This window comes from Armigeres subalbatus, chromosome 1, assembly GCF_024139115.2.
Source record: "Armigeres subalbatus isolate Guangzhou_Male chromosome 1, GZ_Asu_2, whole genome shotgun sequence".
Taxonomy (NCBI): domain Eukaryota; kingdom Metazoa; phylum Arthropoda; class Insecta; order Diptera; family Culicidae; genus Armigeres; species Armigeres subalbatus.
Window position 1 is genome coordinate 307,540,595 of NC_085139.1, and position 12,035 is coordinate 307,552,629.

Genomic DNA, 12,035 nt, shown 5'->3' on the forward strand with positions numbered 1-12,035 from the left:
CCTCCATATTCTAAAGACTGTCGTTGTGTAGATGAGAATTACGTCACGAACCACTCGCAGTGCATGATCAATGACGTCACAGTTTCTTGTCGGCGCATTGGTGTGCGCAGAAAAAAGTGCGAACCTGTTGCAAAATGAGAAGAAACCTTGATCCAATATGGCCGACCGAATGTCTCGTAAAAGAAAACTGAGAAACTGGCTGAAACAAAACGCCACTCATCAAGGAGGTGCTGAACGCTTAGGTCAACTGAGTGCTAACGGGGGAGTCATTTTTGTTTTTTGATTTTAAATCAGTTCTCGCTTATCATTGGAAAAGGGCCTAATACAAGACGTAAACATTGAGAATTCGTAAAAATGCAATCCAGCTTTTCGCGCACGGTAATGGCGGGGCCCTCCTTAGCCGTACGGTAAGACGCGCGGCTACACACTGTAAACCCGACAATACTCTTTAAAGAGTAAAATACATCCATTATTTTTGTATGTATGAAACTGTCAAAATAATGGGTAATTATTTTTTTAGGATAATGTGTATTTAGTGCCCATTTTCAAGTTCCATGTTTTTACTCATTAATGAGTGAAAATCAAGTTGAAATAATAATGAACAAACATTCGAAGAGGAGAGGAGGAGAGGAACAAACTGATGGCGGAGGAGGTAACAATTCTTCTATTTATTGCTGTTTTTAGTAAATATCTTATAAATTTTGTCTATTGCAGCCCAGGGATCTATAATGTTATCCGCAAACAATAAAGTAGCCTTCAACAAGCCCTAATTCCGACATCCGGCATAAATGCAGTAGTTCTTGGTGCAGCTGCTGGTGGTGTTTCGCTGATAGGGAAGACATAGACGCTTCTCGGCAATAAGGAAAGCCTTCTAGCGTTGGTCCCGGAGCAATTATCGGTATTCTACCGAATATCGGGAAGCCGTAGACGGTGGTTGGTTAAGGGATGCCTTAGATTTCGCGATTGGCTCTGGACGCAACTACTGCTATTGCTCTGGACATCGAGACGCCGAATAAGTTTATCGGCATTCGGAAACGGCTTCGACTTCAATATTGATTCCTGAGACAGTAACTGCTCCGGTAGGAATACCTAAAACTCCGCCCGTTAGCTGAGTTCTTTCGATCAAGGATTGACCATAAATATATACAAGACAGAACAAGAGAAGCGTTGGCGCTATTGCCCGAACATTTACATTTAATTGATTGTTAATTATGTTTTCATCATGTGCAATAATAAAGATTTTTTCATTAAAAATAATAAACCGCCTAATTGTTTGCATAATATTTATTCTAAATTTCAACTAGCTTTTCAAAATAATAAAGAGTAAAATATACCCGTTTTTTCAAAAATATTGTCTTGGATAATGGGTAAAAAACACCCCTGAATTTGACGTAAAGAGCCTTTACTCATTAATGAGTAAACGCTGTTTACTCTTTTAATGAGTTGAACTATTTAACTTCATAATGGGTACTTTTTCACCCATTAAAGAGTACTTTGGCGGCACAGTGAAAGCAAGACCATGCTGAGGTTGGCTGTGTTCGATCCCCGGTGCCGGTCTAGGCAATTTTCGGATTGGAAATTTTCTCGACTTCCCTGGGCATAAAAGTATCATCGTGTTAGCCTCATGATATACGAATGCAGAAATGGTAACTTGGCTTAGAAACCTCGCAGTTAATAACTGTGGAAGTGCCCAATGAACACTAATCTGCGAGGAGGCTATGTCCCAGTGTGGAGATGTAATGCCAATAAGAGCAAGATTACCGGTGGTGAGTATAAAGGGTCAAACACAATGGATACGTTTGCGTGCGTTTTGACAGTTTTCCCATGGGAGAACTGTCAAAACGCACGCAAACGTATCCATTGTGTTTGGCCCATAGGCCGTTTGGCAGCGCAGTATCATCACTTGACTCTTTATCGGGCGTTACTAAACGCGCTGCTAAAACAGTAGCGCAACTGACAGGTGACCAAATTTGGTAGCGCGGTAAGAGCGCTGCTATTTTATCAATTGTCAACGGAATGCAGCCACCAAAATGATAACGGAGAATATTGTATTTTTCACGAATGATTAGATTCGCTCGACGAAATTCAAGAGTTGTCAATTTTGTATTTCAAGGCATTTTCGACAACCTTTTCATAGATTACCTTGATTGTCAAGCACGTGGTCGGTTGAGAACAATCCCAGTCAACACAAAATCGTATATGATGCAACATAATATGCTAAAGTGGAGGCGATATACGTACATATTTTACTAATGTCAACAAGTCAATTAAAGTTTGGTACGAGACAGTTACGATTGTTTACGTAAATACAAACCAGGAAAATCCAATGGGGAATAAACTCTTAGTTTATAGCTATCAAGCTAACTGATGACCATTGTGATATGACGATACTGTAAAATCTTGAACAAAGTAGTGCAAGTATCTGATCACGTCTGGTCAGTGTTGGATTGGAATTATCCACGGTTTGATCAGCAGGATATGTTGGCTCTATTATGTACTGCCTGTCTGCAGAATGGCCTTCGTATCGGTAGCGATCAACGTGAATTTTACTTGCAAAGGAACAGAACGGCGATGGTACCGGTTAGATTTGATAGCTGCCCCAAATATTTTCTGTTAAATATTCCCATTGTCATCGCCATTCCGTTCTATTGCGTTCAGCGCTTAAAGGTTGATGCGGATTTATACACTGTGTCTCTATGGGGAAATATTAATATAAAAAAATCTGTATCTGCACCCTCAATCTGCGGAATTGGAAATATCAATTGATGATCTTCTATATCATCTTTCTTTTACGCCTGAAGGAAATCAAATATTGATCCGAAGGTCAACACAGGTACCAACACAACAAAGGCTGTTGGTTTCATCCCAAATGAATAAGAAAAACTGCTTTGCTAATCGTCTTTGGCCGCGCTAATATTTATCAGCAATGAGGGCAATCATAGCATATAGTTTTTCAAAAGTGTAAGGTTATAAAAACGAACGGTCTAATTTGTGAACAACTTCAACATTGTTTCCTCGGCTATTTATTATACTTGATCTCCATGATGTCTTCGAAAAGCGAAAAATTTACTACACATCTAATTGTAATAATTAACTACTAATTTGACTTTTCGGAATGATCTGGAGGAGGATGAGGTGGAATACGAGTTAATAATCCGTGAATACTCAGTAGAGGATCCGATTAAAACATATTATCATTCTTTGACCTTTGACCTTACGTCAAGCCTAAAACGGGTGTTGAACACTGAGTACTCGCTGACCAATGGTTTTGTTTTATGTTCCGATAAAACTGGAAGAAATTGAAAACCAGTTAGAAATCGAAACCGATACGCAGCGTAGACTCCAACTGCAACTCTTGGACGTAATTGAACGGACGGCACGAAAGTATTTCAACATTGGCCTTCGAGCGGTTCCCGTCATGCTGGTGTTATTCCGACGCCTTCTTCTACAACGCCAACACAGACTCAACCACAGGTACTGCAGGTTGGTGGAGACACATGCCAGGGCTTGTGTGGCGAAAGTGTGCCGTCCGCCGCATAGTGAAGAGTTAATCAGTTTCAAGGTACGCCTAAAACAACGGCAAATAAGGATTTGGTGTTGGGAGCGATTCGGAAGCCATCATTCAACCCTGAAGGTCGGCGTGACGGCATTGGAAGCAGTGGTATCGGTAGTGGGTATAATGTTGCACAACATAATCCAGATGAACTATAAAAGGGCTCGCAGAAGGCTTGTGTTTATGGGAGACTCCGGAATTTGAAAGTAATATTCCGAGCGCCATGCTCAAACCACAGCCAAAAAAACTTACAAGGCCGCAACTTTGCGTACAAATCCGTCATAAGACGCAATTCATTGTCGGAATCTGTTTCAGAATCAGTATCACAAATGATCACTACAGTTTCCGCTATTTCGCTACTTCCAAGGGGCACGACACTTCCGCTTTTTTGAAAAAAATACCAAAAAACCCTATCAAACTAAACACTTTTTTGAATATCCTATCAAATAAGCGTGTACTTTCTTCGTCTATCCTTTAATATCTGTTTCTAACCCTTTATATTTTTGGATATTCCTTTCAAGCATATGTCAAAATTTGGTAAGTCAACTCAGATGTGACAAGGGAGAACGATGTGATGAAACGATATAAAAGGAATACACAAAAATAAACAAGATTTTTTTTATTTTGAGAAATGGTACACGGAGAAATAGGAATACTCAGAAATGGGTATTTTTTCACTCACCTTCGAGATAAGTGGACTAACCCATAAGGTGGGTAAGTCTGCGATGCTCACTAATGGGTAAAAGGGTTGTACGTCAAAATGGATGTGTATTTTTCACCCATCTATTCGAATCCTGAACCATGGGCAGGTGGGTGAAAAATACCCGTATGAATATGAAACAATTTAGTTAAATTAGAGAATAATCAGGTATAAATTGAATAAGATTGTGAATCTAAATTTATATGAATACCACATGAGTATATTGCTTAATTAATATTACATTCTAAAATAAAATGATAATCGCGCTAATTATTATGAAAAATCCAGGCCATCGTTTCAAACTTCTGGTGAAATCCGCGCCCCTTGCTTGGTGAATTCGGTCCCGGGGCTTGGTCAGGTTCTGCTCGATACCAGTCTTTTGTCGTATGTCCTAGTAGCCTTCACTTACATATCGTCGTATTAGTTTGATCCGCCTGTACAGAAGAAATAAATTATTTTACTTCGAAGCACAATTTAAAAAAAATGAGAACGATATAAAAAGAAAAGAAAATACCACTTACCTTGAAAGGATGGGTTGTCTTCCAATATATTCAGAACCAAACTGGTGTATTTAAGGGTGAATTCGTTTTATCGAGATTTAATTTCTCCGAAAACTTTTGGAAGTTAAATTTTTTTTCCCAATTGACAAAAAAACTACTAATAATCAGAAACCCACTTTTAGGGATGAAGTATGCAATATGAGTTTTTTGCAGAACCCGAAGTCGGGAATGGATTCTGATAAACCATGTCACTTGATGTCCTGAAATACTAGAACCAGGAGTACGGGTGACGAGACCACTTCATTGAATGTCTCAAGAGAGATCACGGGACCTGCAGTAGTCAGGATAACCGATGTCGAATGAATAGGGTTGTATTTACCAAAGTTGAAGAGGTCAAAATGTGATACTCTTATTTCGGTGAAGCCCTTATTGACAGTGGTTGTACACCAAGAGTTGTAGAACCTGGCAGAAATGCAGGATGATTTCTACAATGGAAGGTTGAATAAAAAAAACAAATGCTAAATGCAAGCTAAACCTGTGTGGATGAACCCATTATAACAGAGTGTTTCTTGAAAGTTGTTAGTCATGGCTGTTTGTTAAGTAGAAAATATAAATGCATCGATATTTAATTTCCTTGATTAGGTAACTAACCTCATGCCTCCGTTTGTGGAAGAGGCTGATGGACCCACGGCGTTACGATGGGAAAAATGGAGAGAGCATTTTGATGCCTACTTGGCGTGGAAAGATATTGGAGATCACGAAGGAAAATTCAAGTCCCTGATGCTATTCGGAGGACCGGACGTTCGGAAGATAATTTCAAAAATCCAGGCTGACGAGGAACATGTTCTCGGAAACCGGTACCATGCGGCGATGCAGCTCCTCGATGAATATTTCATTCCTCGGGTTTCTAAAGCATATGAAAGACAGAGGTTTCGTCAGATGACACCCGGCCCTAAAGAGAAACTCGACGCGTTTGTCATCCGGTTGAAAAACAAGCATCCTATTGTGACTACAGTGATCAAGCGGACAATATGATCGTGGACCAAGTAATTGCGACTACAAACAACATGCAACTTCGGCGCAAATGGCTTGAAAAGGATTATACTTTGGATCAGGTTTTAGCCATAGGACGTAGTCATGAGTCAGTCGACCTTCAGCTTGCTGGATGGGAAACCGCCGGAAATTCCAAACCAGGTACGGATGAAGTTAACAATCATCTAGGCGAAGAATCTATATATAAAGTTAATACTGAGAAAAAGTTCCGCAACCGACCCCGCTGTGTCCGATGCGATAGTCGTCATGAATCCAGTGATCCTTCGTGTCCAGCAAAATTCGAAAAATGCCGGAGCTGTGGACAAACCGGTCATTTTGCACGCTGCTGTTTTTTGAAAAGGAAACAATCAAAACCAATTTCATCACATGAGGAACCAAAGAAACGATTCATTCGAGAAGAAGACGATGTTACTACAGAAACCAAAGATAACTAGAATAATAAAGATGTTTTCGACTTGTTTCATCTTGGCGGGAAGCGTACGGTTAAATCGAGGTTGGTGGAGTTCCTTCGATGTTAGTTATCGATACTGGTGCTGATGAAGATATCTTAAGCGAAGAAGACTGGCGTATCCTTAAACAGATCGGTTTTGAGGCTTACTCAGTCAAGAAAGGAAGTACCAAAATTTTCAAAAGCTACGGATCCAGCAATCAGTTGACAGTATTAGGAGAAGTCGAGACCGAGATAAAATTCAACAACAAATTCTTTAATTCGAAATTTTACGTCATCCTTGGGGGCAAATGCTCGCTCCTGTCGGGAAATACGGCCGTCAAGCTTGGACTGGTGAAATTCCTCTACGAAATTAACAAAGAAGCGTTCCCGTGCATCACCGGTAAAAAAATAAAAAAAAAAAAAAAAAAATCTTTTTTTGAATTATTGATTATATGTATGGTTAATTAAATATGTTCAAAATAAATAGGGATTGAAGTATGCATCAAAATTGATAGAACTATTCCACCCGTCCGGCAAAGCTTACGTAGAATTCCTTTTCCCCTAGAAGAGCTTACTCTGAAAAAGTTAGAAGAGCTTGAGAAACAAGACATCATTGAACGGGTGAACGAAGCTTCAGAGTGGGTTTCACCAATGCTTGTGAAAAGAAAGAGCTCTGATGAAGTTCGCATTATTGTCGATTTACGTGAAGCAAACAAAGCTGTAATTCGAGAAATTCATCCTCTACCAACCCTTGAGCAAATGACGAAAAAGATAGGTGGAAACCACATATTCACAAAACTAGATATCAAACAAGCATTTCATCAAATTGTTTTGAAACCAGAATGCAGATACATAACAACTTTCATTTCACCAGTAGGGCTAATGAGATATAAACGATTAATGTTTGGTCTCTCAGCAGCGCCGGAGTTATTTCAAAAAGCAATGGACATGATATTTGCTGACTTTCCTTGGCTTATTGTATTCATCGACGATATTTTAATCCCTGCAAAAGATAACGAAGAACTTCTTGCTAGAACCAAGTTAGTTTATGAGCGTCTCCGCCAATTTAATGTTTTTTTAAATTTGGATAAAGTTGAGACTGGCGTCAAAGAAACTGAATTTTTGGGATATCATATTTCTGGACATGGTATCTCAGTTTCCCGTGGAAAATTAGAAGCTACACATAAGAATAATGTAAAATCCAAACACCACTGAAGAACTACGGAGTTTTTAGGCCTCATAAATTTTGTTAATTAGTATATTCCAGATTTGGCAACTATGACCTATTCCTTGAATCTATTAACACGGAAAGGGACTCCATTTATTTGGAAATCAGAACACCAAGAAAAGTTTGAACAAATCAAGAACATTTTATTGAAAGACGAAATATTAGGGTTTTATGATCCAAAAGATGAAACATTCGTCATCGCAGATGGAAGTCCAGTTGGATTGGGTGCCGTATTGGTACAACGCAGGACGTCTGGAGAAAATCGCATAATCTGTTATGCATCAAAAACTTTGACTTCAACTGAACAAAAATATGCTCAGACAGAACGCGAAGCATTAGCGCTTGTGTGGGCATGTGAAAAATTCTACTATTATTTATATGGGAGAGATGTAGGATCTTAGCAATCTATACAAATCTAAGCAGTCTGGTTATACTATTGCAATCAATGACGTTAGCACAATAAACCATTATCGATTACGCCAACAAGCCAAGAAGACGTGTTTCACTATACTACACTATGGGTCTCCGAGCCTTCTATCAAAATTTGGCTTTTGGAGTGAAATTATAGCCTTCTGGTACAACTTTGTTGTACGAGAAAGGCAAAAAAGAAATGATTAACCCTAAAGTTGATACAAATACAAATCGACCCTAAAGTTGATACAAATACAAATCGACTTCCATTTTTTTCCGATGTTTTGATTTACATAACAATTGTCAAGTCGCCTTAGCAACTCATAAAGAGCAAAAGAGGTACTGGTCACTTAGCTCAGTACTAGAATCAAAGTGATTTTAATGAATGGTTATGCAATTTTATGACCTAGTACTCCATGAGCACTGAAAAACAGAACAATTGTATGGGACATGAACGTCTTAACACAGATAACAGATATTGAGGCTGGCATCCCATACGTGTGTAAACATCCGCAACCGTCAATTCAAATGTATTTTAAATTGGGACCGCGTTTGGCAATCCATTGGAGATGGCGCAAGGATCATTGTTATTGAAAACGCAGCCAGATTGCGGCTGTCAAATGCATTGGCTGCGTTCGGCGGTTGTAATTCAGCTGCATCCTTAGGTACTGCCGCAATCAGTTGAGTAGATGGCAGTAGTGGGCCAACGCGTATACCAATTTAAAAGTTTACACAGGATTTTCAATAAAATTTGTTCTAGCTTCAATATCTGTTATCTGTGGTCTTAATTCTAGATTGCTTTGAGAATAGGTCGTATGTGCAAAAGAGAGATTCTCTTTGATCACGCTCTCTTTCGCTAATAAATCGGCTAGTTTTGCATGTTTTGCTACGATTCCACTTCAGCATGATAGACAAAGCTATTGTCTTTGGATATCTGCCAAGAAATTCTATAGAATAGATCCAAAGAGAGACTCTCTTTTGCACATTCGACCTATTTTCAAAGCACTCTAGAATTAGTCTTTGTATGCACTCTAAATGAATTTGAATCAGATTTGTAATGAAAATCATATGAAGGGAAATGAAAATTATATCTGATATCTGATAGTTATCATAAATGGAATTTAATAAATAAAATAATTAAATTTTTTTACGTGTAGGTATATGTATTGAACATTATTTGTTTTGTTTTTCTACAGGCAAATCTTACGCGAAAACGAATTGATTATTATGCCAATACGGGAGAACGGGAAACGACAAACGATAGGTAATTGCCCAGCTGTGTACCAAATCAAGTGAATGGAATTCAGACTAGGCTCTTCCTCGTATGATCAAACCGTGTTGAATCGTATGTTGAAAATGAACGATATTTACATCAGCTTATACAATCCAACGTTGGTTTCTGTGCAACCGGAAGGAAGGAAGGTCCGAAAGAGTGTATCGAGGAAGCGAGAATCATCGACAAATGTGTGCTTGAAGATGTGAATTATTCGTTTTGTGTACAAAATTCTATATAAAACAATTTTTTTTCCGGAATTGGAAAAGGATAATATATTGTCATCTTCTCCATACACTGCATTGTACACTGCCAAAAATATCTATATAAGATCTATGTGTCGCCGTTATAAATTTTTGCAATAGCTTCACCCTAATATAATCGATATAGAACCACACATAAATTAAATAATTGCTAATTCGAGATCACACATAAAGTTTATTTGGATATATATTTTATTAGTAGTTCGCATGGAGAATGGTTATGTGTGCGCTGATATACATCATAAGTTAAATCTATGGATTTTTGCCACTAAATATGTGTGGATTTATAGTAGTGTAAGTAAAACTTCTATGATCTTCCAAAAACGAATTTTTGATAGTTAGCCGAATTTGGGTAATGTCTAACTGTGCACTACGAACTCTTTCATGTTTAAGGCACTTATCCTTAATTGATTTGCCCGGAATGAGTACAGCCTTCGACGGAGAATACACTAAACCGCTGTTATTGCGTACCGGAGTTATTTAAAAAAAAATGTGAATCTTCTTAAGTGCAAAATAAATATTGTTGGGACAAAAAAATCTCCTTTTAAGTGCTGTTTTGAATCTGCTATGTCCTATTTCATTGCCTTTTAACGTGAACAGGAAAGATATCACCAACGTTAGGTAGATTGATTTGGGTTCATATGAAAACATAACTAATAGCCTATTCAGATTACGCCATTAATGACATAATAATTGGCGTTTCAGGGTAAATACGCTTTATGATGTCATTATTTACGTAATATTCCATACATTTTGCGCTGTCAAAAGATACCCGCTAAAAAGAGTGAAAAAGAATTTATTACGAACAATTATTACGAGAGAGCTTTCGTTCTAACTGGAATGCAGGGAGAAATTCAACAAAACAAAACTGACAAGCGTCACGCTCTCTTTGCCAGAGAGAAAATTCTCTCTGTTTTCATTTCGTTTCGTAGTTGACAGTCATGCTCTTTCTGTCGCAGCAGGGTCGAATGCATGTTAGATGGAAATCTTCTGAGCGCTGAAGAATAACTCGGATTGTGATGGTTTTGTGGAAAGCATTTTATATGCTGAAAAATATTGATGATAATTATTTATTCTCCACTTATTCAACATGAATTGTTTAAAAAACAGATGCTCTCTAGAATTAACATGAAGTATTTAACTTAAACCTAGATTTAATAGAACAAATCGAATAAATTTTCAAAGTTCAAGAGCCAATGCGGAAGACAATTTAAAACGTAGGAATGGTTGTAAAACGAATATATTTGATGAATAAACATGATTTCATAAATTGTTTCAATTCTGCTCCTTGAATGGCTTAATATACTTTGGATTTCAACATTTTTCACGTGGGACAACTGTACGATTTGAATGGGATGTATATTTAAAGTAGAATAACCTTAAATAAAACATGGATTGGTAATGCATTAATTCTTCCAAAATCCAGTTTAAATTATATCACATTCACACGATTCGATTTTGATAGAAGCTGTATCATTGATTGTCGAGTAGAACGCAATGGTTCAGTTTCCATTTTTGAAAAAAAATAGATTGCTGAGTTGCCCTTCATACAATGAGATACTGGTGGAAATACATTTTAGTTCGATAATATTTCTTGAAAATTGGTCCAATCGTCCTTTTTTTTATTTATTTGTGAGAATTCCCAAAAGTATCTAAATTTTTCTATCAAATCTCCGTTCGATCATAGTACAGAATCAAAATACTTTTTAAACTTAAAAATAAATTGAGGAATAGTCTGATTCCCCGAAGAACGGCGCACCCAACTAATGAATGTAGCTTCGCTCATTATCCTTAATGAGAGCTTCAAATATTCTTCGAAAATCCCTTTTCATATTTTTTTATATTTTTTTTCGTAGAAACTTTGTTCAGAAAAAAATGTTCGATTGTCGCCACACAAATGCTTGATTTCGCAAATTAAATTTTAAAACTCTCCTTGAATTCAACCCTGTATTAGCGTGCAAATGAGGAAACATGGAAACGTCAAGATATATTATCTTGCTGCAGTCTGAACACCTCGTAATAATTGGATACCCTCTCACTTAACAAAGTCATAAATAGCCCAATCTGAATAGGCTATAAGCATACTTCTTTGGAATGACTACCATGACTACAACTATGTCTTCCAATGTCTATAAATAGATTGAAGGATGGCATTCCTAAAGTTGATTTAGAGCAAATATGCATTATAAATGCCCGATGTTTCAATGCATTACATCAAGCATCAAATAAGCATTATAGACAAATATAATGCTAATAATAATGCCACATTTGCCTGTGCTTCACTGCATCAGCAATGCTTATGTAAGACATGTATGCTTGAAGAATGCTACTATTAAGCTTTTAAGCAATTGAAATGCCATTATAAGGCCATTAGCATGCTGAGGTATAATGCTTACGGTTACTTGGGTAATTAACATTAAATTGGCAATAGAATATATTGTAAATGAAACCATAGAAATACATTAGAATGCATTGTTATGAACCATTTACTCAAATGTAAATGAAGTTTTCGCAATAGAATATACGGGTTGTTAAGTATCGTAGCTATACAAAATCTGAGATTTGTCCATACATTTTTTTCGTCACACAATAGCGTGTATGGTTAATATATTGTTGAAATATCC